Raw genomic sequence first — 24,200 nt, forward strand, 5'->3', positions numbered from 1 at the left:
CCCAGACCAATAGTGATGGAGTTTAGGGCATCTCCATAGCATGTGTGTTGAATTAGCAACTCTCCCTTTACATCTTGGACATTGGTCTGTATCTCGACATTTCCATTTGAATAATTTCTCTGGTGTATAGTGTACATAAATAATAAATAATTGTGTTAAATTTTGTGTTGGAGATAGAGAGGACTGAGGTATTGCCGATAATGCCTGTGCCCACTGTTCATCTGAAATTGGCCCTATATCACCCGACCAGGCTGATCTTGCTGGTATAGCCACAGTTTTTTTAAATTTTTTCAAATAATATATCATATAATTGTGATCTCAAAAATGGAAAACAGTGCAGCGCTAATATTAATAATTAAATACTTAAATACAATGGAGTAAAAGTGCAAAAAAGATGTGTAGACACAAGTCCTTGATGAAAAAGAGTCAGAAAAAAATAAGATAATAGTAAGTGTATAAAAGATAGCAAAGTCCGTTTGAAAGCCCAAAATTAAAGAGTGTCTCAATCCGGTGTTATTTCCTCTATAAAAAAAATTCCTTGAATAACAAGATATGATGAATTCTTGATTGCTGTGAAATGGTGTTCACCCATGCAATTCGTGAAAATAGGATTAACCGCTTACCAGAGGTAAAGACTGTTTTCCACCAGTCTTATAGAGCCTATGGGAAGTCAGGTCTCCCAATACCTTTTCAATACTAATGAAACTCAGCATTCAATCCGGGTGTCATAGAATGGAACAAAAGAAACGTCTCATAGTGCATAACGTTTAAACCAAAGAGTTACGTTTAATAAGGTAATGCACTTACAGTTAAGTTGCCAAAAACTGCATAACGGTGGACAAGGATAAAAAAGAGCGCCTCAGCTGTAGTGTTCCGATGCTCCTCGCTACTCAGTCTGCAACCACGGCCAGCGTTCAGGACGGAACGCGATGACATCACGGCACCCAACAATCGTTTCGTCGCAAAGGGACTTCTACGGAGGATTAGCCGGATATGGACGTCAGCGTGCTTGGTTGTTTTAAATAGCCCAGGAATCCATTGATGAAGCTGGAAATCTGGATCAGGTTCACATATAAACTGAGGGCAAACCATTTAATATAGGTAGCAAGAGGAGCGGAAGTCCAGTTAAGTAGTTATAAACACGGACCACCCGGAAGGAAAAAATAATAAAAAATATTGTAATAAGAACGTGGCGGTGTTTAATTTCTGGCAGCGGAGCAACGAATCACTACTTGGAGGAGTAAATAACAATTTAGCTATATACATCATAGATGTCCACTAATTAATGAAATATATCTGGATATGATTACAGCTTAAATTACATTAAATATTCAATGAATTTATTTACAAAACTGGAAATATAAATTGGGATTGTATTTAAAACCCAAGATATGTTAAAAAATTATGATTTTGAAAATCATGATATATATATAAAAAAAAAAAAAAATTATTTATAAAAGATAAAAAAATATTAAAAAATATTAAAAACAATATGCATCACCTCTAAAATTAATTAAGAATTATTTAAAAAACAGTTAACATCCCAGTCGACATTAAGCCTGAAAGGGATGAACGATTTCAAACAAAAGATCCAGCGAGTTTCGAGCCTAGAGATAGCACGTACCATATTAGTGCCTCGCCAGTGTGGACGGACATTGTCTATAGCAAAGAAACTGGTACCTTTCAGTTGCCTCCCATGATATTTATCATAATGTTTTGAGAGATTGTGTTTCGGAAAACCACTTTTAATTCTCCCAACATGCTCACTGAGGCGAATATGTAATTCTCTTTTTGTGCGGCCTATGTACTGTTTGGAGCAAGGGCATTGTATCATGTATACAACATACTTGGTAGAGCAGGTAATAAATGAATCTATGTCATAAGAAGTCCCAGTGACTGAGGATTGGAAATTGGTACATTTGCGTTCCTTAAAAAAAATTGATTTTGCAAATGTTGCACCGGCGACATGGAAAGAAACCTTTAAGTGAGTGAAAAAATGATATTTCCTTTGGAGGGTCAACAGCATTAGGTGCTACACTATGTCTCAAAGCAGGTGCGCCCTTAAAAATTAAGACAGGGTTCTCGGGGATGTGGGCCCCGAGGATCCTGTCGCTTCTCAGAACATCCCAATGTTTCTTTAGGATTTTTTTAATTGAGAAATGTTGATTGGAATATTTGGTTGTTAAGGACCAGCTGAATTTGTCTGGAGAGATGAGATTCCTTTTAGTGGTATTTTTGGTTAGCAAAGATTCTCTCTCCATCATTTCCACATTATTAATGGTTTCGTCAATCAGATTTACTTGATATCCTTTATTGATGAATCTTTGCCTAAGCACACTTGCTTGGTTGCGGTAGTCTTCAATCTCTGTACAGTTACGCCTTAGGCGCTGGAATTGACCTTTTGGTACTGCAGCAAGCCAAGAGCTGTGATGACAGCTAGAAATCGGAATGAAGGAGTTCCGATCTGTATCTTTAAAGAATGTGTTAGTAATCAATTGGCCTTCCTTGACAAAAATATTTAGATCTAAAAATTGTATATGCGAGGTACTGATAACATATTGCAAAGTAATGCCTTTTGTGTTGGAATTTAAATTAGAAAAGAATAATTCAAGTGATGAGACATCTCCTTCCCATATAACTAGCACATCATCGATGTAGCGTTTCCAAAGTCGCAGTTGTGGTGGTGGTTGGTTGTCAATGGCTTCTCGTTCCCAGAAAGCCATGAATAAATTGGCGAGGCTGGGGGCAAATTTAGCCCCCATCGCCACGCCACAGATCTGAAGAAAAAACCCACCTCCAAACCAAAAATAATTATGCGTTGTCGCAAATTTGTGATATCAGACCCTTTTTTTCCCCAATCCTATCCAACAAGGCTATTACCGCTGACTTATTAAACTTCAATTCCTGTGAACACACATTTATTTATTTATTTTTAATATTTAACTTTCATGTTTTATATTATTATTTATATTATCACTTTTCTCAACACTCCACGCTTCATTGTATCACACTATTTTTTATAGCTGGGTACAATACCACATTCATTCCCCGGAGTTTAAACAGAACAGTGCCCTACCTACACCCCCCCCCTCTTTTCTCTCAACCCTGTATTTTTAATGCATGCCTGAGCTTTAAAAATTGAAAAAATCTTTGATTTGGAATATTGTATTCCTCTCTTAATTCACTGAACGTTTTCATCACGTCTTTGGAAAATAACTGTGCCATATACCTTAGTCCCTTCTGCCTCCAAATGTCAAACTCTTCCAATTTCACCAGTTCTACATGACTACTATTATTCCAGATTGGAGTATATGAGGTATATCCCTTTAATTCATTAATTTTCCTAATTTCCTGCCATACCTTGTCAAATAATTTACCCGTATGGAATCCTTTATTGCGCAATTGATTTCTTGACTCCAATAAAGAAATCAATAGATATATTCCATAAATCTATAGTAGCAGGCACTGTATAGGATCAGATTCTGATACAGTTGTCCATCCACTAAAATGTAATTGTGAAGCCAATGTGGATAACAGTAATGTTGTTAACTTTATACGTGGTTGTTTTTTCTTCCAAATCAACTCTGAAGAGAGATTCTATTTTCCTAAACCAGAATGCTGTGATCCATATGGGTGAGTTTTTAAACACGTAAAGTAATTGCGGAGCCCAAATCATTTTGATAGGATTTGCACTTCCTATCACCGTCAGAGGTAGCTTACACCAACTTCAGCATTTGTCTTAACATTTTGCTAATAGAGGTTTCAAATTCAAGTTAATATAGTCTTTTACATATAATTTTTCACTGTATCCTTAATTTGAATTTTAGAGGCTTGATTTAATAATGGGGTTTTTAACTCATCTAGTGGTAATAATATGGATTTATCCAAGTTAATCTGGAAACCCGAAAATAGCCCAAATATGGAGATAAGGCTCATAAGTTCCGTTAATGAATTTGAGGTATCCCCCAGGAAAATAAGAGCTTCATCTGCATAAAGGGCCGCTTTATCCTCTCTTCCTGCCCGACAAAACACAACTATTTTTGTTGATTGTCTAATGGCAAGGGTAAGAGGCTCCACTGCTATAGCAAATAATAGTGGCGATAGGGGACAGCCCTGCCTTGTCCCTCTATATAAGGTAAACGATCTGGATAATGTATTATTAATTTTTACCCTTAATTTAGGATCCCTATATAATATTTTAACCCATTTTAAGAATCCCGGTCCTATTCCAAAAGCCTCCAATACTGTCCATAAATATTCCCACTCCACCATATTGAAGGCTTTTTGGGAATCTAAGCATAGTATTGCTCTAGATTCTGTATTTTCCATAGTTAGTTGTAAATTCAAAAATAACCTACGAATGTTTGTTGCAGCTGCTCTCTTTGGAATAAAACCTGTTTGATCCTCATGTATCAAATTATTAATGTAATTTACTAACCTGTTTGCAAGAACCCTGGCCAAAATCTTAACATCTGAGGTGAGGGATATATTGGGGCGGTAAGACTCAGGCATCATCGGGTCCTTACCCTGTTTTGGAATCACTATTACTATAGTTTCCTGCATTGTTTCTGGGAGTTTCTGTTTTTCATACGCATTATTTAATACCTCTAAAAATTCTGGTAGCAAAATGTTATCACATTTTTTATATATCTCTGTTGGTAGTCCGCCCATCCCTGGTGCTTTATTATTATGAGTTTGTGTAACTGCTTCAGTTAATTCCTCCAGAGATATCAGACTATCGAGAGCTTCTCTATCTGCTGGTTTAAGTTTTGGGAGAACCAATCTATCCAAAAATAGTTTAGCTTGAATTGTTGATTTTGACACCCATGACTCATAAAGTGAGGTGTAGAAGTCAATGCCTTCAGGGTCTTTAACTGCTGTAATAGTTATGCATTTAGTGTGACTCAAAGCCGCAGGCCTCCATTGTGGCGATGTTTCAGTACTGGGAATGATATCTTTTAGGTTTTGTAGTCTACCATAAAGTATTATACTTGAATTTTTTTGGACAGTTGGACTTTAAGTTGGCAGCAAATTTGGATACATATATTTTTATTTCTCTAGTATTTATTGAGAATAAATAGTAAAAAAAGAATTCTGTATTTTTTTCAAACGCATGTTAATGTCATTTGTGCACCCCCAATAATATGCCCCAAAATATAAACAACAGAGTCTGCAAATTAAAACAATATCACATTAGTGCTACTTTTTTGTAGCACAACTCAATGTCTGCTGGTGGTAAGGGTGACAGTCAGATTGTAGGTAATCCACATCAAGCCAATGAGAAGAATAATGACACAAAAAAGGGAGGAGTGCTGTGGCTTCAAATAGATTGGGTAACTTCTGCTATTAGATGGGGTAAATTTTGTTTGAAAATTAATCTCAGTGCTATGCAGGGCTTTTATTCTCAAACAATAGGTGCTGGAACTCAACCACAACCCCCCAAAACCCCTCCACCCACCCACACACCTCCAAATCACACCCAATAGTGGGTGTGGTAAGATTTCACAAACAGTAGAAGGGTCTTAAATGGCCATTAAATACCAGGATTGCATTATAACAGAGAGCAGAGTTCAGGGGGGTTACACACAGAGTGCAGAGCTGTCACTTGTAAATACAGAAACCAGACTTCTGTGTTTACAAGTTATTGTGGTAAGCAGGCACCAAAGGGTTTGAGCCAGAGGTGGTGAATCTGAGTTGGGTCTTTTAAAGCCTATGAAAAATATAGGTGAAGCGGGTGTCCTGTGAGCCTGCAATTCCCACCGGCTGCCAGTGGAGTGTACACAGGCCTTCCAAACAGAGATAGCGTGCCTGCAAGCTCTTGTGGGGGGATTCCTCCCCCTCCTTCTCACTGACACTGTATGTAATGCAAGTGGGCCCACACAGAGGCATCTGCCTGCTCTGCTCTTCTGTGTTCCTATTGTCAGAGCCAAATATCAAGCAGAAGCTCCAGCAGCAGCAGGGAGAAGGTTTCTGGGATATGTAGTCCCCACACCAAATGGCCCCATAGCCTTGTATAAAGTCGGAACTACAAACCCCAGTATGCTCTGTTAGAAGGGAAACTAAAGACTCCATCTTGCTTTTCTGAGGGGATTCAGTCACCACAAGGCAGGACAAGAGACAGGACCTAGGGGTGAGGTGCTGCCTCTCAGGTCAGTCCACCATTTCTCTATAGGCATCTACAGCCGGTCAGGGGTATCCAGCCTGAGAAGGGATCCTGGGTGCACCTGCACCAACAGCATGAGGTGTTTAAGTGGGAGGTGACCAGTCGGTTACCAGAATACCCTGCCTGTTCCAGGACATTTATTTGGGCCTTGACCGCAAGATTGGTGAGAGGGCACTTGCCCATTTTCAGGAAACAAAGACACTGCACACAAAGTTACTTCATTTCTGCCCTCACTTACCAGATTTTGGGTCTCATTGATGCCCTGTTAAGCAGATCTGGATACTGCTATCCGGATACTGACACAGTGGGCAGCTGAGAAGGTTGCAGTTAGCAGATGTAGTGGTAGCTGAGTGTTGTGGTCCATTGGTCACCCTGCCCAGCCAGGCACACAGTTCTCATTCACCCTTAGGCAGAAAAACAGTGCTTGAACTTTGTATTTTTATTGAAGGGAATTAACTTGGATAAGGATAGGGAATGTATGCGATGCCCAAATAATTAGGAACAGTCCAGGGATTTGAGACTATATACAACTCCAGTATATATACCTCCTCCCTTCTCTACAGCACATAACTTGCTTGCAGACTATCTCTCCTCAACACCTCCAGCTCATCACTTGCTTGCACTTCCCGGACCAGCTAGCACTGATATGTAGGCCTGACACTAACTCAGCCAGGCCTAAAGTTCATGTCCTTTGTAGTTAGGGACCACTGGCCCCTTTAGTGTACCAAAAGTATAAGTAGTTCCAGTGCTAGCTGTCCATGTGCTTATTGCACCCAGTATTGCATCTTCAGGCCCTGCTAGCACTCCTGGCTGAACAACTTCTCCCCATCTGGACTGACTCTGGGTATTTAGGGAGGTCTTCCCCCCTGCCAATCCAAGTTGGGGATTGGTCAGGGCTCCCCAGAACACCCCAGACAGCTCCACCGCATGTCTCCTCCTTCCTTTCCAGAAAACACTAGAACATGCTGGAAAGAAGTGGGAGGTATTGGTGATGCTGCCTATGAGTCACCCAGCTCTGCTCTGAGTCACTTACAACCCAGATCAAAATGCAGCCAAGCCTGGAAATTGACCTACTCTTCAAAAAGACATAACACTATACTTCTAGCACACTAGAGTGTGCTACACACATAATAGGTCAGCTGGAACAGCAGGGTGCAGGGTGGTACCGATCACAGCAGGCAGAGTAGCAGGGTCTGGCAGGCTGGGCCATACACAGACAGGATGAATTGGGTACAGGGCATAGGCGAGAGCATGGTCAGGAAACAAGCCAGGACTGAAACCAATATAAGAAGCAGGAGCCAATGAAGCAGAAAAAAACTGAGGCCAGGGGCCAAGGTCAGTTGAAGCAGAGTTCAGAGAGTGGTCAAGACAAACTGGGTCAGAAATTGTAATCAGGATACAAAGTCACAGGAACACATGATACACAGGAGGCTGAAGACAAAACAGCACTATTCCTAATCATCGGTCCAGTTTAAATATCCCATTTAGTGCCAACATGTGTCACAAGGGCACATGAGCGCTTGTCAGGGATGCCACAGCATTCCTTTAATCCAGGACACATATGAATTACACAGGTTTTGAGGCTGATTTAATGCAGATAAGGCAGCAAGTGAGTTCATTTACCACCTTAATCACGGGTACGGGTATGTGCATTTGCATTAGCAAGTGCCCAATTTCTGCAAGCACAAAGCCTGTGCACAGAAGTTTGTCCAGTAGAGCCATCATGTCTATTGGCATGCCCTTTCTTTTTTTTTTTTTTCTTTTTTTACACTTCAGACTCCAACCTCATAGAGTATGCGTGTATACGCTCATGTTCTGTTTGCCAGCCCTTAGCGTCTCTAGTTTTGGTTTCGCATCATTAGTGTGTCTCTTTTAATTTGTTTGCTTTTCTTATTCATGTGACTTTTTTTTTTCCCTCTTATTAAGATGTGTTCATCGTTAATTGTTGATTTTTTTATGTATTATGAAACGTACCCTTCTTATAGTCTGCTTTCAGAAAATATACAATGTTTTGGAGGTTTTATGCAACGTTCCGGGCTAGACAAATTATTTTTTAAACATGTGTGTAAAAAATGCAAACACAGCTTTGGCAGCGAAATTGTTAAGCATATTCATACTTTGGTGAATAATTTTCACCTCCTTTTGATTTTTGTGATTAAAGAATCAATTAACTTGTATTACTTTGGTGTGTGTCTGTGACTGGTCTGGTCTTTGGCAATTTCCCATTCCATTCAGGTGTCTCGTATCAGACCTAATTGATCAGTTAATGACTATCTCCCTGCCCTATCTCCCTATAAATTTAGATCAGCTTATGGGGGAAGTCACAGACGGGGGCAAGTCACAGTCTGGGATTTTTTACCTAAGTATTTTTTGCACAAGTATTAAGCAGTTAAACACAGCAGTTAAAGGAAAGCAGAACAAAATGAAAAGAACTATCCACCACCCCGTACAGACTGCAAACAAGCCAACATTTTGCAAAACAATCTTTTCAGGTCAGATCCCTAGTCACTTCACCCTATATTATGCTCTATCGGCCCTTCCTTCTCACATTAGTATCTTCTGTCCTTAAATTCTCAATACTTCACCCCTTATCTGCCACTCCAACTTCAGTCCTTCCCTCTTCCTAATGCTGCACTCACCACCTGCAGCAAATACTTAACCAACATGTTAAGGACCAAGGCATTGAGGTATGTGCATTAATATAAATTCCCCCCCTCTTACTTTCCTCACCGTCTCTCTTCCCATTATCCCTGGAATATTTCCCCAAATCCTGTCCCTCCAAAATCTCACTACCACCCCAACACCTGGCCTCCTTTGGCAACAGTAACAATCCATTCAGTTTAAGCTCTATACACCTACTAATAAAAAAACAAACCCTCTTCTCATATGTCCTCTAAAATGTACATTTTGCCTGTAACCAACTCACCTCTGTCCATGACCTGACTTAAAAGACATCAAGGAGGCAAATCCAATTCAGAAGTGAAATATTTTCCTCATGAAAAACACAGGGACATGATCTAAAACTAGTAGGAGACAAAGTTAAAAAATTATCTTACTGAAAATGTATTTTACAGAAAATATACTTGATGTTTGGAGTCTCTCCCAGCAGGAATAGGTCATCGGTAAGTGGATTCAAACACTCTTAAAACAATTATAGATATATACTATATAAAAGTACAAAGAAAATAAAAAACACAAATAAAAAAAGGAGTAGGCTGAATGAACAACTGTGTATTTTTTTCCTGTTCTAGCTCTTTGATGTCTCTGTGCTTTTGTCTCTCATTCCTTTAACTTACATACCATCAGTTATACGTAGCTACAAAAGAATGACTCTGCCTCTACTGCTGCCCTAACCCATTGTGGCCTCGACTTGTCTGTTTTACGTGGACCAAATGGACAGAAAGGTCAAGGCAATATTTTCATTCTACCCCAAAGTGAACTTTATTAGAGCTTACTAAAATTATCTTGTTATCACACTCTTCTTTTGAGACTAATGCCACGTACACACGATCCGAAAATCGGACGACAGATCGTCCGACTTTTTTCGTTTACTAGTCGCAAGTAGAAATTGAATAGGTTACTAAAGTCACAAAATTCTCGTACGACAGAAAAAAAAATCGGAAGTGATGTCATGTGTTGTAATGTATTTGTATAGTATTTTCGGACGACTACTGTACTGACCAAACGAAAATCATACAATCTGGTATCGTACGAGGAAAATTTTTGTGCATGTCCGATTAAATAATATCTGATGAACTAAAATGATCAGCTCGTCCAGCCCTGTACTAACGATCCGATTATTAGACGATTCTTCCTCGAACGACATTTTTTTTTGTACAATATTTGGATCGTGTGTACGTGGCATAAGTGTATTCATCTATTATCTCCAATTCCCCAAAGGAGTCTATATAGGGTTGCCACCTTTCATCAAGTCAAACCCTAACACTTTAGCAGCACACAGCAATTTTTTATTTTATTATAGTAAAAACTATACCTATTTTGCTATTAAATTATAATCATATGAAGTTAATCACAGAAATTCCCCTTTTACATCTGAACTCGCAGAGTTCCCTTACACTCTGCAGACTCTGATGTAAGAGGGAACTGTGGGGACTCGAACATAAGAGATGTTCTGGGAAATTGGATTTAAGGGGGAACACAGAGGCCTCTGGTGTAAAGGAAAATTCTGATGTAAGGGGTGCTCTGAGAACCCGAACATACCTTACTGTACTCACTCAGAGGCAGGAGAGAGAAGGAGGGACTTCAGTAACAGACGGAGATGGATGGGGAGCTCACTCAGAACCTCTAATCCAGATGTATATGAGGCTGCTGGACTTCAAATTTCTGGCCCCCACTTTCTGTTTCTGAGGCACAGAGCCAGGGATTGGAGTGTGGGCAGACACAGAGGGGTAGAGGCGATAGGGAGAAGAACACATCAAGCCCTCTCACCTCTCCTGAGTGTGTGTGGAGGGCAATTATTAGTGCTGGCTTTGGGCAGTGTGAAAGAGAGTGAAACAGACACTATTGGCTTAAACAACTGCAGCCAGCAATCCTGATGGTAAGACATAATGCAGTCGGAATAATGTGTCTGGGTCTCAGGTGGTCAGAAAACACATGATTCCAAACCTTAACTTTCCGGGTAAATCGATATTTGCTTGCGGGGCATGGCTGACCCTCAACAACAAGAGCAGAGTGGCGCAGCGGAAGCGTGCTGGGCCCATAACCCAGAGGTCGATGGATCGAAACCATCCTCTGCTACGTTGACTTTTCTTATGCCAATTGATATTTGCTTGCGGGGCCAAAGGGCTTCCTTTCACACACACACACACACACAAAGAGAACCTGAAACCGATTCTGGTGATTCAACGTGTCCATAACTCTCAGCATAAGCATGGCGCTGGCAACTTTTGGCCTAATGGAATATTGTCTCATGTTGGCTAGAGGCAGGAAAGTTCCAAGCTTCGCCAACAAACTCAAAAACAAGGTGCCTCCCAGGGAAACCGGGAAGGCTGCGTTTGGAGAATGCGGGCATCGATCCCGCTACCTCTCGCATGCTAAGCGAGCGCTCTACCACTTGAGCTAATCCCCCTTTGCTCGAGCTTGTTGTTGGCGCAGTGGCTGATCCCCGTCCTCTTATGCGCTGTGCGTAATAGAAGCAGTTTGACCGAATCCACAAGCTGCTCAGGCTGCTAGACACCAGGACATGAGCAGAAGGTGGTTTCCAAAATGACAAGGGGACCATAATTGCATTGGCCGGGAATCGAACCCGGGCCTCCCGCGTGGCAGGCGAGAATTCTACCACTGAACCACCAATGCGCCACGCCTGGTGCACGCCCTCACACCGCCCTCGCACAGCTGGCCTAGGAGAGTCCAGCTTTGGCCCACCACGATTGACTTTTAGATTAGCTTGTGGAAATCAATGGAAACGCCTCGTCCGCTACATTGTTGTGACTTTACCAGATGGAGCCACTCTCTGTGGGAAAGGTAGCAAACTAGATCCACATTTGGTCATGGCTGATCATCATCATCAACAGCAACAAGAGCAGAGTGGCGCAGCGGAAGCGTGCTGGGCCCATAACCCAGAGGTCGATGGATCGAAACCATCCTCTGCTACGTTGACTTTTCTTATGCCAATTGATATTTGCTTGCGGGGCCAAAGGGCTTCCTTTCACACACACACACACACACAAAGAGAACCTGAAACCGATTCTGGTGATTCAACGTGTCCATAACTCTCAGCATAAGCATGGCGCTGGCAACTTTTGGCCTAATGGAATATTGTCTCATGTTGGCTAGAGGCAGGAAAGTTCCAAGCTTCGCCAACAAACTCAAAAACAAGGTGCCTCCCAGGGAAACCGGGAAGGCTGCGTTTGGAGAATGCGGGCATCGATCCCGCTACCTCTCGCATGCTAAGCGAGCGCTCTACCACTTGAGCTAATCCCCCTTTGCTCGAGCTTGTTGTTGGCGCAGTGGCTGATCCCCGTCCTCTTATGCGCTGTGCGTAATAGAAGCAGTTTGACCGAATCCACAAGCTGCTCAGGCTGCTAGACACCAGGACATGAGCAGAAGGTGGTTTCCAAAATGACAAGGGGACCATAATTGCATTGGCCGGGAATCGAACCCGGGCCTCCCGCGTGGCAGGCGAGAATTCTACCACTGAACCACCAATGCGCCACGTCTGGTGCACGCCCTCACACCGCCCTCGCACAGCTGGCCTAGGAGAGTCCAGCTTTGGCCCACCACGATTGACTTTTAGATTAGCTTGTGGAAATCAATGGAAACGCCTCGTCCGCTACATTGTTGTGACTTTACCAGATGGAGCCACTCTCTGTGGGAAAGGTAGCAAACTAGATCCACATTTGGTCATGGCTGATCATCATCATCAACAGCAACAAGAGCAGAGTGGCGCAGCGGAAGCGTGCTGGGCCCATAACCCAGAGGTCGATGGATCGAAACCATCCTCTGCTACGTTGACTTTTCTTATGCCAATTGATATTTGCTTGCGGGGCCAAAGGGCTTCCTTTCACACACACACACACACACAAAGAGAACCTGAAACCGATTCTGGTGATTCAACGTGTCCATAACTCTCAGCATAAGCATGGCGCTGGCAACTTTTGGCCTAATGGAATATTGTCTCATGTTGGCTAGAGGCAGGAAAGTTCCAAGCTTCGCCAACAAACTCAAAAACAAGGTGCCTCCCAGGGAAACCGGGAAGGCTGCGTTTGGAGAATGCGGGCATCGATCCCGCTACCTCTCGCATGCTAAGCGAGCGCTCTACCACTTGAGCTAATCCCCCTTTGCTCGAGCTTGTTGTTGGCGCAGTGGCTGATCCCCGTCCTCTTATGCGCTGTGCGTAATAGAAGCAGTTTGACCGAATCCACAAGCTGCTCAGGCTGCTAGACACCAGGACATGAGCAGAAGGTGGTTTCCAAAATGACAAGGGGACCATAATTGCATTGGCCGGGAATCGAACCCGGGCCTCCCGCGTGGCAGGCGAGAATTCTACCACTGAACCACCAATGCGCCACGTCTGGTGCACGCCCTCACACCGCCCTCGCACAGCTGGCCTAGGAGAGTCCAGCTTTGGCCCACCACGATTGACTTTTAGATTAGCTTGTGGAAATCAATGGAAACGCCTCGTCCGCTACATTGTTGTGACTTTACCAGATGGAGCCACTCTCTGTGGGAAAGGTAGCAAACTAGATCCACATTTGGTCATGGCTGATCATCATCATCAACAGCAACAAGAGCAGAGTGGCGCAGCGGAAGCGTGCTGGGCCCATAACCCAGAGGTCGATGGATCGAAACCATCCTCTGCTACGTTGACTTTTCTTATGCCAATTGATATTTGCTTGCGGGGCCAAAGGGCTTCCTTTCACACACACACACACACACAAAGAGAACCTGAAACCGATTCTGGTGATTCAACGTGTCCATAACTCTCAGCATAAGCATGGCGCTGGCAACTTTTGGCCTAATGGAATATTGTCTCATGTTGGCTAGAGGCAGGAAAGTTCCAAGCTTCGCCAACAAACTCAAAAACAAGGTGCCTCCCAGGGAAACCGGGAAGGCTGCGTTTGGAGAATGCGGGCATCGATCCCGCTACCTCTCGCATGCTAAGCGAGCGCTCTACCACTTGAGCTAATCCCCCTTTGCTCGAGCTTGTTGTTGGCGCAGTGGCTGATCCCCGTCCTCTTATGCGCTGTGCGTAATAGAAGCAGTTTGACCGAATCCACAAGCTGCTCAGGCTGCTAGACACCAGGACATGAGCAGAAGGTGGTTTCCAAAATGACAAGGGGACCATAATTGCATTGGCCGGGAATCGAACCCGGGCCTCCCGCGTGGCAGGCGAGAATTCTACCACTGAACCACCAATGCGCCACGTCTGGTGCACGCCCTCACACCGCCCTCGCACAGCTGGCCTAGGAGAGTCCAGCTTTGGCCCACCACGATTGACTTTTAGATTAGCTTGTGGAAATCAATGGAAACGCCTCGTCCGCTACATTGTTGTGACTTTACCAGATGGAGCCACTCTCTGTGGGAAAGGTAGCAAACTAGATCCACATTTGGTCATGGCTGATCATCATCAACAGCAACAAGAGCAGAGTGGCGCAGCGGAAGCGTGCTGGGCCCATAACCCAGAGGTCGATGGATCGAAACCATCCTCTGCTACGTTGACTTTTCTTATGCCAATTGATATTTGCTTGCGGGGCCAAAGGGCTTCCTTTCACACACACACACACACACACAAAGAGAACCTGAAACCGATTCTGGTGATTCAACGTGTCCATAACTCTCAGCATAAGCATGGCGCTGGCAACTTTTGGCCTAATGGAATATTGTCTCATGTTGGCTAGAGGCAGGAAAGTTCCAAGCTTCGCCAACAAACTCAAAAACAAGGTGCCTCCCAGGGAAACCGGGAAGGCTGCGTTTGGAGAATGCGGGCATCGATCCCGCTACCTCTCGCATGCTAAGCGAGCGCTCTACCACTTGAGCTAATCCCCCTTTGCTCGAGCTTGTTGTTGGCGCAGTGGCTGATCCCCGTCCTCTTATGCGCTGTGCGTAATAGAAGCAGTTTGACCGAATCCACAAGCTGCTCAGGCTGCTAGACACCAGGACATGAGCAGAAGGTGGTTTCCAAAATGACAAGGGGACCATAATTGCATTGGCCGGGAATCGAACCCGGGCCTCCCGCGTGGCAGGCGAGAATTCTACCACTGAACCACCAATGCGCCACGTCTGGTGCACGCCCTCACACCGCCCTCGCACAGCTGGCCTAGGAGAGTCCAGCTTTGGCCCACCACGATTGACTTTTAGATTAGCTTGTGGAAATCAATGGAAACGCCTCGTCCGCTACATTGTTGTGACTTTACCAGATGGAGCCACTCTCTGTGGGAAAGGTAGCAAACTAGATCCACATTTGGTCATGGCTGATCATCATCATCAACAGCAACAAGAGCAGAGTGGCGCAGCGGAAGCGTGCTGGGCCCATAACCCAGAGGTCGATGGATCGAAACCATCCTCTGCTACGTTGACTTTTCTTATGCCAATTGATATTTGCTTGCGGGGCCAAAGGGCTTCCTTTCACACACACACACACACACACAAAGAGAACCTGAAACCGATTCTGGTGATTCAACGTGTCCATAACTCTCAGCATAAGCATGGCGCTGGCAACTTTTGGCCTAATGGAATATTGTCTCATGTTGGCTAGAGGCAGGAAAGTTCCAAGCTTCGCCAACAAACTCAAAAACAAGGTGCCTCCCAGGGAAACCGGGAAGGCTGCGTTTGGAGAATGCGGGCATCGATCCCGCTACCTCTCGCATGCTAAGCGAGCGCTCTACCACTTGAGCTAATCCCCCTTTGCTCGAGCTTGTTGTTGGCGCAGTGGCTGATCCCCGTCCTCTTATGCGCTGTGCGTAATAGAAGCAGTTTGACCGAATCCACAAGCTGCTCAGGCTGCTAGACACCAGGACATGAGCAGAAGGTGGTTTCCAAAATGACAAGGGGACCATAATTGCATTGGCCGGGAATCGAACCCGGGCCTCCCGCGTGGCAGGCGAGAATTCTACCACTGAACCACCAATGCGCCACGTCTGGTGCACGCCCTCACACCGCCCTCGCACAGCTGGCCTAGGAGAGTCCAGCTTTGGCCCACCACGATTGACTTTTAGATTAGCTTGTGGAAATCAATGGAAACGCCTCGTCCGCTACATTGTTGTGACTTTACCAGATGGAGCCACTCTCTGTGGGAAAGGTAGCAAACTAGATCCACATTTGGTCATGGCTGATCATCATCATCAACAGCAACAAGAGCAGAGTGGCGCAGCGGAAGCGTGCTGGGCCCATAACCCAGAGGTCGATGGATCGAAACCATCCTCTGCTACGTTGACTTTTCTTATGCCAATTGATATTTGCTTGCGGGGCCAAAGGGCTTCCTTTCACACACACACACACACACAAAGAGAACCTGAAACCGATTCTGGTGATTCAACGTGTCCATAACTCTCAGCATAAGCATGGCGCTGGCAACTTTTGGCCTAATGGAATATTGTCTCATGTTGGCTAGAGGCAGGAAAGTTCCAAGCTTCGCCAACAAACTCAAAAACAAGGTGCCTCCCAGGGAAACCGGGAAGGCTGCGTTTGGAGAATGCGGGCATCGATCCCGCTACCTCTCGCATGCTAAGCGAGCGCTCTACCACTTGAGCTAATCCCCCTTTGCTCGAGCTTGTTGTTGGCGCAGTGGCTGATCCCCGTCCTCTTATGCGCTGTGCGTAATAGAAGCAGTTTGACCGAATCCACAAGCTGCTCAGGCTGCTAGACACCAGGACATGAGCAGAAGGTGGTTTCCAAAATGACAAGGGGACCATAATTGCATTGGCCGGGAATCGAACCCGGGCCTCCCGCGTGGCAGGCGAGAATTCTACCACTGAACCACCAATGCGCCACGTCTGGTGCACGCCCTCACACCGCCCTCGCACAGCTGGCCTAGGAGAGTCCAGCTTTGGCCCACCACGATTGACTTTTAGATTAGCTTGTGGAAATCAATGGAAACGCCTCGTCCGCTACATTGTTGTGACTTTACCAGATGGAGCCACTCTCTGTGGGAAAGGTAGCAAACTAGATCCACATTTGGTCATGGCTGATCATCATCATCAACAGCAACAAGAGCAGAGTGGCGCAGCGGAAGCGTGCTGGGCCCATAACCCAGAGGTCGATGGATCGAAACCATCCTCTGCTACGTTGACTTTTCTTATGCCAATTGATATTTGCTTGCGGGGCCAAAGGGCTTCCTTTCACACACACACACACACACAAAGAGAACCTGAAACCGATTCTGGTGATTCAACGTGTCCATAACTCTCAGCATAAGCATGGCGCTGGCAACTTTTGGCCTAATGGAATATTGTCTCATGATGGCTAGAGGCAGGAAAGTTCCAAGCTTCGCCAACAAACTCAAAAACAAGGTGCCTCCCAGGGAAACCGGGAAGGCTGCGTTTGGAGAATGCGGGCATCGATCCCGCTACCTCTCGCATGCTAAGCGAGCGCTCTACCACTTGAGCTAATCCCCCTTTGCTCGAGCTTGTTGTTGGCGCAGTGGCTGATCCCCGTCCTCTTATGCGCTGTGCGTAATAGAAGCAGTTTGACCGAATCCACAAGCTGCTCAGGCTGCTAGACACCAGGACATGAGCAGAAGGTGGTTTCCAAAATGACAAGGGGACCATAATTGCATTGGCCGGGAATCGAACCCGGGCCTCCCGCGTGGCAGGCGAGAATTCTACCACTGAACCACCAATGCGCCACGTCTGGTGCACGCCCTCACACCGCCCTCGCACAGCTGGCCTAGGAGAGTCCAGCTTTGGCCCACCACGATTGACTTTTAGATTAGCTTGTGGAAATCAATGGAAACGCCTCGTCCGCTACATTGTTGTGACTTTACCAGATGGAGCCACTCTCTGTGGGAAAGGTAGCAAACTAGATCCACATTTGGTCATGGCTGATCATCATCATCAACAGCAACAAGAGCAGAGTGGCGCAGCGGAAGCGTGCTGGGCCCATAACCCAGAGGTCGATGGATCGAAACCATCCTCTGCTACGTTGACTTTTCTTATGCCAATTGATATTTGCTTGCGGGGCCAAAGGGCTTCCTTTCACACACACACACACACAAAGAGAACCTGAAACCGATTCTGGTGATTCAACGTGTCCATAACTCTCAGCATAAGCATGGCGCTGGCAACTTTTGGCCTAATGGAATATTGTCTCATGTTGGCTAGAGGCAGGAAAGTTCCAAGCTTCGCCAACAAACTCAAAAACAAGGTGCCTCCCAGGGAAACCGGGAAGGCTGCGTTTGGAGAATGCGGGCATCGATCCCGCTACCTCTCGCATGCTAAGCGAGCGCTCTACCACTTGAGCTAATCCCCCTTTGCTCGAGCTTGTTGTTGGCGCAGTGGCTGATCCCCGTCCTCTTATGCGCTGTGCGTAATAGAAGCAGTTTGACCGAATCCACAAGCTGCTCAGGCTGCTAGACACCAGGACATGAGCAGAAGGTGGTTTCCAAAATGACAAGGGGACCATAATTGCATTGGCCGGGAATCGAACCCGGGCCTCCCGCGTGGCAGGCGAGAATTCTACCACTGAACCACCAATGCGCCACGTCTGGTGCACGCCCTCACACCGCCCTCGCACAGCTGGCCTAGGAGAGTCCAGCTTTGGCCCACCACGATTGACTTTTAGATTAGCTTGTGGAAATCAATGGAAACGCCTCGTCCGCTACATTGTTGTGACTTTACCAGATGGAGCCACTCTCTGTGGGAAAGGTAGCAAACTAGATCCACATTTGGTCATGGCTGATCATCATCATCAACAGCAACAAGAGCAGAGTGGCGCAGCGGAAGCGTGCTGGGCCCATAACCCAGAGGTCGATGGATCGAAACCATCCTCTGCTACGTTGACTTTTCTTATGCCAATTGATATTTGCTTGCGGGGCCAAAGGGCTTCCTTTCACACACACACACACACACAAAGAGAACCTGAAACCGATTCTGGTGATTCAACGTGTCCATAACTCTCAGCATAAGCATGGCGCTGGCAACTTTTGGCCTAATGGAATATTGTCTCATGTTGGCTAGAGGCAGGAAAGTTCCAAGCTTCGCCAACAAACTCAAAAACAAGGTGCCTCCCAGGGAAACCGGGAAGGCTGCGTTTGGAGAATGCGGGCATCGATCCCGCTACCTCTCGCATGCTAAGCGAGCGCTCTACCACTTGAGCTAATCCCCCTTTGCTCGAGCTTGTTGTTGGCGCAGTGGCTGATCCCCGTCCTCTTATGCGCTGTGCGTAATAGAAGCAGTTTGACCGAATCCACAAGCTGCTCAGGCTGCTAGACACCAGGACATGAGCAGAAGGTGGTTTCCAAAATGACAAGGGGACCATAATTGCATTGGCCGGGAATCGAACCCGGGCCTCCCGCGTGGCAGGCGAGAATTCTACCACTGAACCACCAATGCGCCACGTCTGGTGCACGCCCTCACACCGCCCTCGCACAGCTGGCCTAGGAGAGTCCAGCTTTGGCCCACCACGATTGACTTTTAGATTAGCTTGTGGAAATCAATGGAAACGCCTCGTCCGCTACATTGTTGTGACTTTACCAGATGGAGCCACTCTCTGTGGGAAAGGTAGCAAACTAGATCCACATTTGGTCATGGCTGATCATCATCATCAACAGCAACAAGAGCAGAGTGGCGCAGCGGAAGCGTGCTGGGCCCATAACCCAGAGGTCGATGGATCGAAACCATCCTCTGCTACGTTGACTTTTCTTATGCCAATTGATATTTGCTTGCGGGGCCAAAGGGCTTCCTTTCACACACACACACACACACAAAGAGAACCTGAAACCGATTCTGGTGATTCAACGTGTCCATAACTCTCAGCATAAGCATGGCGCTGGCAACTTTTGGCCTAATGGAATATTGTCTCATGTTGGCTAGAGGCAGGAAAGTTCCAAGCTTCGCCAACAAACTCAAAAACAAGGTGCCTCCCAGGGAAACCGGGAAGGCTGCGTTTGGAGAATGCGGGCATCGATCCCGCTACCTCTCGCATGCTAAGCGAGCGCTCTACCACTTGAGCTAATCCCCCTTTGCTCGAGCTTGTTGTTGGCGCAGTGGCTGATCCCCGTCCTCTTATGCGCTGTGCGTAATAGAAGCAGTTTGACCGAATCCACAAGCTGCTCAGGCTGCTAGACACCAGGACATGAGCAGAAGGTGGTTTCCAAAATGACAAGGGGACCATAATTGCATTGGCCGGGAATCGAACCCGGGCCTCCCGCGTGGCAGGCGAGAATTCTACCACTGAACCACCAATGCGCCACGTCTGGTGCACGCCCTCACACCGCCCTCGCACAGCTGGCCTAGGAGAGTCCAGCTTTGGCCCACCACGATTGACTTTTAGATTAGCTTGTGGAAATCAATGGAAACGCCTCGTCCGCTACATTGTTGTGACTTTACCAGATGGAGCCACTCTCTGTGGGAAAGGTAGCAAACTAGATCCACATTTGGTCATGGCTGATCATCATCATCAACAGCAACAAGAGCAGAGTGGCGCAGCGGAAGCGTGCTGGGCCCATAACCCAGAGGTCGATGGATCGAAACCATCCTCTGCTACGTTGACTTTTCTTATGCCAATTGATATTTGCTTGCGGGGCCAAAGGGCTTCCTTTCACACACACACACACACAAAGAGAACCTGAAACCGATTCTGGTGATTCAACGTGTCCATAACTCTCAGCATAAGCATGGCGCTGGCAACTTTTGGCCTAATGGAATATTGTCTCATGTTGGCTAGAGGCAGGAAAGTTCCAAGCTTCGCCAACAAACTCAAAAACAAGGTGCCTCCCAGGGAAACCGGGAAGGCTGCGTTTGGAGAATGCGGGCATCGATCCCGCTACCTCTCGCATGCTAAGCGAGCGCTCTACCACTTGAGCTAATCCCCCTTTGCTCGAGCTTGTTGTTGGCGCAGTGGCTGATCCCCGTCCTCTTATGCGCTGTGCGTAATAGAAGCAGTTTGACCGAATCCACAAGCTGCTCAGGCTGCTAGACACCAGGACATGAGCAGAAGGTGGTTTCCAAAATGACAAGGGGACCATAATTGCATTGGCCGGGAATCGAACCCGGGCCTCCCGCGTGGCAGGCGAGAATTCTACCACTGAACCACCAATGCGCCACGTCTGGTGCACGCCCTCACACCGCCCTCGCACAGCTGGCCTAGGAGAGTCCAGCTTTGGCCCACCACGATTGACTTTTAGATTAGCTTGTGGAAATCAATGGAAACGCCTCGTCCGCTACATTGTTGTGACTTTACCAGATGGAGCCACTCTCTGTGGGAAAGGTAGCAAACTAGATCCACATTTGGTCATGGCTGATCATCATCATCAACAGCAACAAGAGCAGAGTGGCGCAGCGGAAGCGTGCTGGGCCCATAACCCAGAGGTCGATGGATCGAAACCATCCTCTGCTACGTTGACTTTTCTTATGCCAATTGATATTTGCTTGCGGGGCCAAAGGGCTTCCTTTCACACACACACACACACAAAGAGAACCTGAAACCGATTCTGGTGATTCAACGTGTCCATAACTCTCAGCATAAGCATGGCGCTGGCAACTTTTGGCCTAATGGAATATTGTCTCATGTTGGCTAGAGGCAGGAAAGTTCCAAGCTTCGCCAACAAACTCAAAAACAAGGTGCCTCCCAGGGAAACCGGGAAGGCTGCGTTTGGAGAATGCGGGCATCGATCCCGCTACCTCTCGCATGCTAAGCGAGCGCTCTACCACTTGAGCTAATCCCCCTTTGCTCGAGCTTGTTGTTGGCGCAGTGGCTGATCCCCGTCCTCTTATGCGCTGTGCGTAATAGAAGCAGTTTGACCGAATCCACAAGCTGCTCAGGCTGCTAGACACCAGGACATGAGCAGAAGGTGGTTTCCAAAATGACAAGGGGACCATAATTGCATTGGCCGGGAATCGAACCCGGGCCTCCCGCGTGGCAGGCGAGAATTCTACCACTGAACCACCAATGCGCCACGTCTGGTGCACGCCCTCACACCGCCCTCGCACAGCTGGCCTAGGAGAGTCCAGCTTTGGCCCACCACGATTGACTTTTAGATTAGCTTGTGGAAATCAATGGAAACGCCTCGTCCGCTACATTGTTGTGACTTTACCAGATGGAGCCACTCTCTGTGGGAAAGGTAGCAAACTAGATCCACATTTGGTCATGGCTGATCATCATCATCAACAGCAACAAGAGCAGAGTGGCGCAGCGGAAGCGTGCTGGGCCCATAACCCAGAGGTCGATGGATCGAAACCATCCTCTGCTACGTTGACTTTTCTTATGCCAATTGATATTTGCTTGCGGGGCCAAAGGGCTTCCTTTCACACACACACACACACAAAGAGAACCTGAAACCGATTCTGGTGATTCAACGTGTCCATAACTCTCAGCATAAGCATGGCGCTGGCAACTTTTGGCCTAATGGAATATTGTCTCATGTTGGCTAGAGGCAGGAAAGTTCCAAGCTTCGCCAACAAACTCAAAAACAAGGTGCCTCCCAGGGAAACCGGGAAGGCTGCGTTTGGAGAATGCGGGCATCGATCCCGCTACCTCTCGCATGCTAAGCGAGCGCTCTACCACTTGAGCTAATCCCCCTTTGCTCGAGCTTGTTGTTGGCGCAGTGGCTGATCCCCGTCCTCTTATGCGCTGTGCGTAATAGAAGCAGTTTGACCGAATCCACAAGCTGCTCAGGCTGCTAGACACCAGGACATGAGCAGAAGGTGGTTTCCAAAATGACAAGGGGACCATAATTGCATTGGCCGGGAATCGAACCCGGGCCTCCCGCGTGGCAGGCGAGAATTCTACCACTGAACCACCAATGCGCCACGCCTGGTGCACGCCCTCACACCGCCCTCGCACAGCTGGCCTAGGAGAGTCCAGCTTTGGCCCACCACGATTGACTTTTAGATTAGCTTGTGGAAATCAATGGAAACGCCTCGTCCGCTACATTGTTGTGACTTTACCAGATGGAGCCACTCTCTGTGGGAAAGGTAGCAAACTAGATCCACATTTGGTCATGGCTGATCATCATCATCAACAGCAACAAGAGCAGAGTGGCGCAGCGGAAGCGTGCTGGGCCCATAACCCAGAGGTCGATGGATCGAAACCATCCTCTGCTACGTTGACTTTTCTTATGCCAATTGATATTTGCTTGCGGGGCCAAAGGGCTTCCTTTCACACACACACACACACACAAAGAGAACCTGAAACCGATTCTGGTGATTCAACGTGTCCATAACTCTCAGCATAAGCATGGCGCTGGCAACTTTTGGCCTAATGGAATATTGTCTCATGTTGGCTAGAGGCAGGAAAGTTCCAAGCTTCGCCAACAAACTCAAAAACAAGGTGCCTCCCAGGGAAACCGGGAAGGCTGCGTTTGGAGAATGCGGGCATCGATCCCGCTACCTCTCGCATGCTAAGCGAGCGCTCTACCACTTGAGCTAATCCCCCTTTGCTCGAGCTTGTTGTTGGCGCAGTGGCTGATCCCCGTCCTCTTATGCGCTGTGCGTAATAGAAGCAGTTTGACCGAATCCACAAGCTGCTCAGGCTGCTAGACACCAGGACATGAGCAGAAGGTGGTTTCCAAAATGACAAGGGGACCATAATTGCATTGGCCGGGAATCGAACCCGGGCCTCCCGCGTGGCAGGCGAGAATTCTACCACTGAACCACCAATGCGCCACGTCTGGTGCACGCCCTCACACCGCCCTCGCACAGCTGGCCTAGGAGAGTCCAGCTTTGGCCCACCACGATTGACTTTTAGATTAGCTTGTGGAAATCAATGGAAACGCCTCGTCCGCTACATTGTTGTGACTTTACCAGATGGAGCCACTCTCTGTGGGAAAGGTAGCAAACTAGATCCACATTTGGTCATGGCTGATCATCATCATCAACAGCAACAAGAGCAGAGTGGCGCAGCGGAAGCGTGCTGGGCCCATAACCCAGAGGTCGATGGATCGAAACCATCCTCTGCTACGTTGACTTTTCTTATGCCAATTGATATTTGCTTGCGGGGCCAAAGGGCTTCCTTTCACACACACACACACACACAAAGAGAACCTGAAACCGATTCTGGTGATTCAACGTGTCCATAACTCTCAGCATAAGCATGGCGCTGGCAACTTTTGGCCTAATGGAATATTGTCTCATGTTGGCTAGAGGCAGGAAAGTTCCAAGCTTCGCCAACAAACTCAAAAACAAGGTGCCTCCCAGGGAAACCGGGAAGGCTGCGTTTGGAGAATGCGGGCATCGATCCCGCTACCTCTCGCATGCTAAGCGAGCGCTCTACCACTTGAGCTAATCCCCCTTTGCTCGAGCTTGTTGTTGGCGCAGTGGCTGATCCCCGTCCTCTTATGCGCTGTGCGTAATAGAAGCAGTTTGACCGAATCCACAAGCTGCTCAGGCTGCTAGACACCAGGACATGAGCAGAAGGTGGT

The 24,200-nt window shown here is 46.9% G+C and overlaps 47 non-coding genes across 47 annotated transcripts; 16 read left to right on the forward strand and 31 right to left on the reverse strand.

Moving 5' to 3' along the window:
- Positions 1–10,849: 10,849 nt before the first annotated feature.
- TRNAM-CAU lies at positions 10,850–10,921 on the forward strand. The gene has a single exon. It is a non-coding gene; the product is annotated as a tRNA-Met (tRNA).
- A 258-nt stretch (positions 10,922–11,179) lies between these two features.
- Positions 11,180–11,252, reverse strand: TRNAA-AGC. Its single transcript has one exon. It is a non-coding gene; the product is annotated as a tRNA-Ala (tRNA).
- A 156-nt stretch (positions 11,253–11,408) lies between these two features.
- On the reverse strand, positions 11,409–11,479 carry TRNAG-GCC. Its single transcript has one exon. It is a non-coding gene; the product is annotated as a tRNA-Gly (tRNA).
- A 225-nt stretch (positions 11,480–11,704) lies between these two features.
- TRNAM-CAU lies at positions 11,705–11,776 on the forward strand. The gene has a single exon. It is a non-coding gene; the product is annotated as a tRNA-Met (tRNA).
- Positions 11,777–12,034: 258 nt separating this feature from the next.
- Positions 12,035–12,107, reverse strand: TRNAA-AGC. The gene has a single exon. It is a non-coding gene; the product is annotated as a tRNA-Ala (tRNA).
- Positions 12,108–12,263: 156 nt separating this feature from the next.
- On the reverse strand, positions 12,264–12,334 carry TRNAG-GCC. Its single transcript has one exon. It is a non-coding gene; the product is annotated as a tRNA-Gly (tRNA).
- Positions 12,335–12,559: 225 nt separating this feature from the next.
- Positions 12,560–12,631, forward strand: TRNAM-CAU. Its single transcript has one exon. It is a non-coding gene; the product is annotated as a tRNA-Met (tRNA).
- A 258-nt stretch (positions 12,632–12,889) lies between these two features.
- Positions 12,890–12,962, reverse strand: TRNAA-AGC. The gene has a single exon. It is a non-coding gene; the product is annotated as a tRNA-Ala (tRNA).
- Positions 12,963–13,118: 156 nt separating this feature from the next.
- Positions 13,119–13,189, reverse strand: TRNAG-GCC. Its single transcript has one exon. It is a non-coding gene; the product is annotated as a tRNA-Gly (tRNA).
- A 225-nt stretch (positions 13,190–13,414) lies between these two features.
- On the forward strand, positions 13,415–13,486 carry TRNAM-CAU. Its single transcript has one exon. It is a non-coding gene; the product is annotated as a tRNA-Met (tRNA).
- Positions 13,487–13,744: 258 nt separating this feature from the next.
- On the reverse strand, positions 13,745–13,817 carry TRNAA-AGC. The gene has a single exon. It is a non-coding gene; the product is annotated as a tRNA-Ala (tRNA).
- Positions 13,818–13,973: 156 nt separating this feature from the next.
- Positions 13,974–14,044, reverse strand: TRNAG-GCC. The gene has a single exon. It is a non-coding gene; the product is annotated as a tRNA-Gly (tRNA).
- Positions 14,045–14,266: 222 nt separating this feature from the next.
- Positions 14,267–14,338, forward strand: TRNAM-CAU. Its single transcript has one exon. It is a non-coding gene; the product is annotated as a tRNA-Met (tRNA).
- A 260-nt stretch (positions 14,339–14,598) lies between these two features.
- Positions 14,599–14,671, reverse strand: TRNAA-AGC. Its single transcript has one exon. It is a non-coding gene; the product is annotated as a tRNA-Ala (tRNA).
- Positions 14,672–14,827: 156 nt separating this feature from the next.
- Positions 14,828–14,898, reverse strand: TRNAG-GCC. The gene has a single exon. It is a non-coding gene; the product is annotated as a tRNA-Gly (tRNA).
- Positions 14,899–15,123: 225 nt separating this feature from the next.
- Positions 15,124–15,195, forward strand: TRNAM-CAU. Its single transcript has one exon. It is a non-coding gene; the product is annotated as a tRNA-Met (tRNA).
- Positions 15,196–15,455: 260 nt separating this feature from the next.
- TRNAA-AGC lies at positions 15,456–15,528 on the reverse strand. The gene has a single exon. It is a non-coding gene; the product is annotated as a tRNA-Ala (tRNA).
- A 156-nt stretch (positions 15,529–15,684) lies between these two features.
- Positions 15,685–15,755, reverse strand: TRNAG-GCC. Its single transcript has one exon. It is a non-coding gene; the product is annotated as a tRNA-Gly (tRNA).
- Positions 15,756–15,980: 225 nt separating this feature from the next.
- Positions 15,981–16,052, forward strand: TRNAM-CAU. The gene has a single exon. It is a non-coding gene; the product is annotated as a tRNA-Met (tRNA).
- Positions 16,053–16,310: 258 nt separating this feature from the next.
- TRNAA-AGC lies at positions 16,311–16,383 on the reverse strand. Its single transcript has one exon. It is a non-coding gene; the product is annotated as a tRNA-Ala (tRNA).
- A 156-nt stretch (positions 16,384–16,539) lies between these two features.
- On the reverse strand, positions 16,540–16,610 carry TRNAG-GCC. Its single transcript has one exon. It is a non-coding gene; the product is annotated as a tRNA-Gly (tRNA).
- Positions 16,611–16,835: 225 nt separating this feature from the next.
- On the forward strand, positions 16,836–16,907 carry TRNAM-CAU. The gene has a single exon. It is a non-coding gene; the product is annotated as a tRNA-Met (tRNA).
- Positions 16,908–17,165: 258 nt separating this feature from the next.
- On the reverse strand, positions 17,166–17,238 carry TRNAA-AGC. The gene has a single exon. It is a non-coding gene; the product is annotated as a tRNA-Ala (tRNA).
- Positions 17,239–17,394: 156 nt separating this feature from the next.
- TRNAG-GCC lies at positions 17,395–17,465 on the reverse strand. The gene has a single exon. It is a non-coding gene; the product is annotated as a tRNA-Gly (tRNA).
- Positions 17,466–17,690: 225 nt separating this feature from the next.
- On the forward strand, positions 17,691–17,762 carry TRNAM-CAU. Its single transcript has one exon. It is a non-coding gene; the product is annotated as a tRNA-Met (tRNA).
- A 256-nt stretch (positions 17,763–18,018) lies between these two features.
- On the reverse strand, positions 18,019–18,091 carry TRNAA-AGC. The gene has a single exon. It is a non-coding gene; the product is annotated as a tRNA-Ala (tRNA).
- Positions 18,092–18,247: 156 nt separating this feature from the next.
- TRNAG-GCC lies at positions 18,248–18,318 on the reverse strand. Its single transcript has one exon. It is a non-coding gene; the product is annotated as a tRNA-Gly (tRNA).
- A 225-nt stretch (positions 18,319–18,543) lies between these two features.
- On the forward strand, positions 18,544–18,615 carry TRNAM-CAU. The gene has a single exon. It is a non-coding gene; the product is annotated as a tRNA-Met (tRNA).
- Positions 18,616–18,873: 258 nt separating this feature from the next.
- On the reverse strand, positions 18,874–18,946 carry TRNAA-AGC. Its single transcript has one exon. It is a non-coding gene; the product is annotated as a tRNA-Ala (tRNA).
- A 156-nt stretch (positions 18,947–19,102) lies between these two features.
- Positions 19,103–19,173, reverse strand: TRNAG-GCC. Its single transcript has one exon. It is a non-coding gene; the product is annotated as a tRNA-Gly (tRNA).
- Positions 19,174–19,398: 225 nt separating this feature from the next.
- Positions 19,399–19,470, forward strand: TRNAM-CAU. Its single transcript has one exon. It is a non-coding gene; the product is annotated as a tRNA-Met (tRNA).
- Positions 19,471–19,728: 258 nt separating this feature from the next.
- TRNAA-AGC lies at positions 19,729–19,801 on the reverse strand. Its single transcript has one exon. It is a non-coding gene; the product is annotated as a tRNA-Ala (tRNA).
- Positions 19,802–19,957: 156 nt separating this feature from the next.
- Positions 19,958–20,028, reverse strand: TRNAG-GCC. The gene has a single exon. It is a non-coding gene; the product is annotated as a tRNA-Gly (tRNA).
- A 225-nt stretch (positions 20,029–20,253) lies between these two features.
- On the forward strand, positions 20,254–20,325 carry TRNAM-CAU. The gene has a single exon. It is a non-coding gene; the product is annotated as a tRNA-Met (tRNA).
- Positions 20,326–20,581: 256 nt separating this feature from the next.
- On the reverse strand, positions 20,582–20,654 carry TRNAA-AGC. Its single transcript has one exon. It is a non-coding gene; the product is annotated as a tRNA-Ala (tRNA).
- A 156-nt stretch (positions 20,655–20,810) lies between these two features.
- On the reverse strand, positions 20,811–20,881 carry TRNAG-GCC. Its single transcript has one exon. It is a non-coding gene; the product is annotated as a tRNA-Gly (tRNA).
- A 225-nt stretch (positions 20,882–21,106) lies between these two features.
- On the forward strand, positions 21,107–21,178 carry TRNAM-CAU. Its single transcript has one exon. It is a non-coding gene; the product is annotated as a tRNA-Met (tRNA).
- A 256-nt stretch (positions 21,179–21,434) lies between these two features.
- On the reverse strand, positions 21,435–21,507 carry TRNAA-AGC. Its single transcript has one exon. It is a non-coding gene; the product is annotated as a tRNA-Ala (tRNA).
- Positions 21,508–21,663: 156 nt separating this feature from the next.
- TRNAG-GCC lies at positions 21,664–21,734 on the reverse strand. The gene has a single exon. It is a non-coding gene; the product is annotated as a tRNA-Gly (tRNA).
- A 225-nt stretch (positions 21,735–21,959) lies between these two features.
- On the forward strand, positions 21,960–22,031 carry TRNAM-CAU. Its single transcript has one exon. It is a non-coding gene; the product is annotated as a tRNA-Met (tRNA).
- Positions 22,032–22,287: 256 nt separating this feature from the next.
- Positions 22,288–22,360, reverse strand: TRNAA-AGC. Its single transcript has one exon. It is a non-coding gene; the product is annotated as a tRNA-Ala (tRNA).
- Positions 22,361–22,516: 156 nt separating this feature from the next.
- On the reverse strand, positions 22,517–22,587 carry TRNAG-GCC. The gene has a single exon. It is a non-coding gene; the product is annotated as a tRNA-Gly (tRNA).
- Positions 22,588–22,812: 225 nt separating this feature from the next.
- TRNAM-CAU lies at positions 22,813–22,884 on the forward strand. Its single transcript has one exon. It is a non-coding gene; the product is annotated as a tRNA-Met (tRNA).
- A 258-nt stretch (positions 22,885–23,142) lies between these two features.
- TRNAA-AGC lies at positions 23,143–23,215 on the reverse strand. The gene has a single exon. It is a non-coding gene; the product is annotated as a tRNA-Ala (tRNA).
- A 156-nt stretch (positions 23,216–23,371) lies between these two features.
- On the reverse strand, positions 23,372–23,442 carry TRNAG-GCC. The gene has a single exon. It is a non-coding gene; the product is annotated as a tRNA-Gly (tRNA).
- Positions 23,443–23,667: 225 nt separating this feature from the next.
- TRNAM-CAU lies at positions 23,668–23,739 on the forward strand. Its single transcript has one exon. It is a non-coding gene; the product is annotated as a tRNA-Met (tRNA).
- A 258-nt stretch (positions 23,740–23,997) lies between these two features.
- TRNAA-AGC lies at positions 23,998–24,070 on the reverse strand. The gene has a single exon. It is a non-coding gene; the product is annotated as a tRNA-Ala (tRNA).
- Between the last annotated feature and the right edge of the window lie 130 nt (positions 24,071–24,200).

This window comes from Rana temporaria, chromosome 4, assembly GCF_905171775.1.
Source record: "Rana temporaria chromosome 4, aRanTem1.1, whole genome shotgun sequence".
In the NCBI taxonomy this organism is placed as follows: Eukaryota; Metazoa; Chordata; class Amphibia; order Anura; family Ranidae; genus Rana; species Rana temporaria.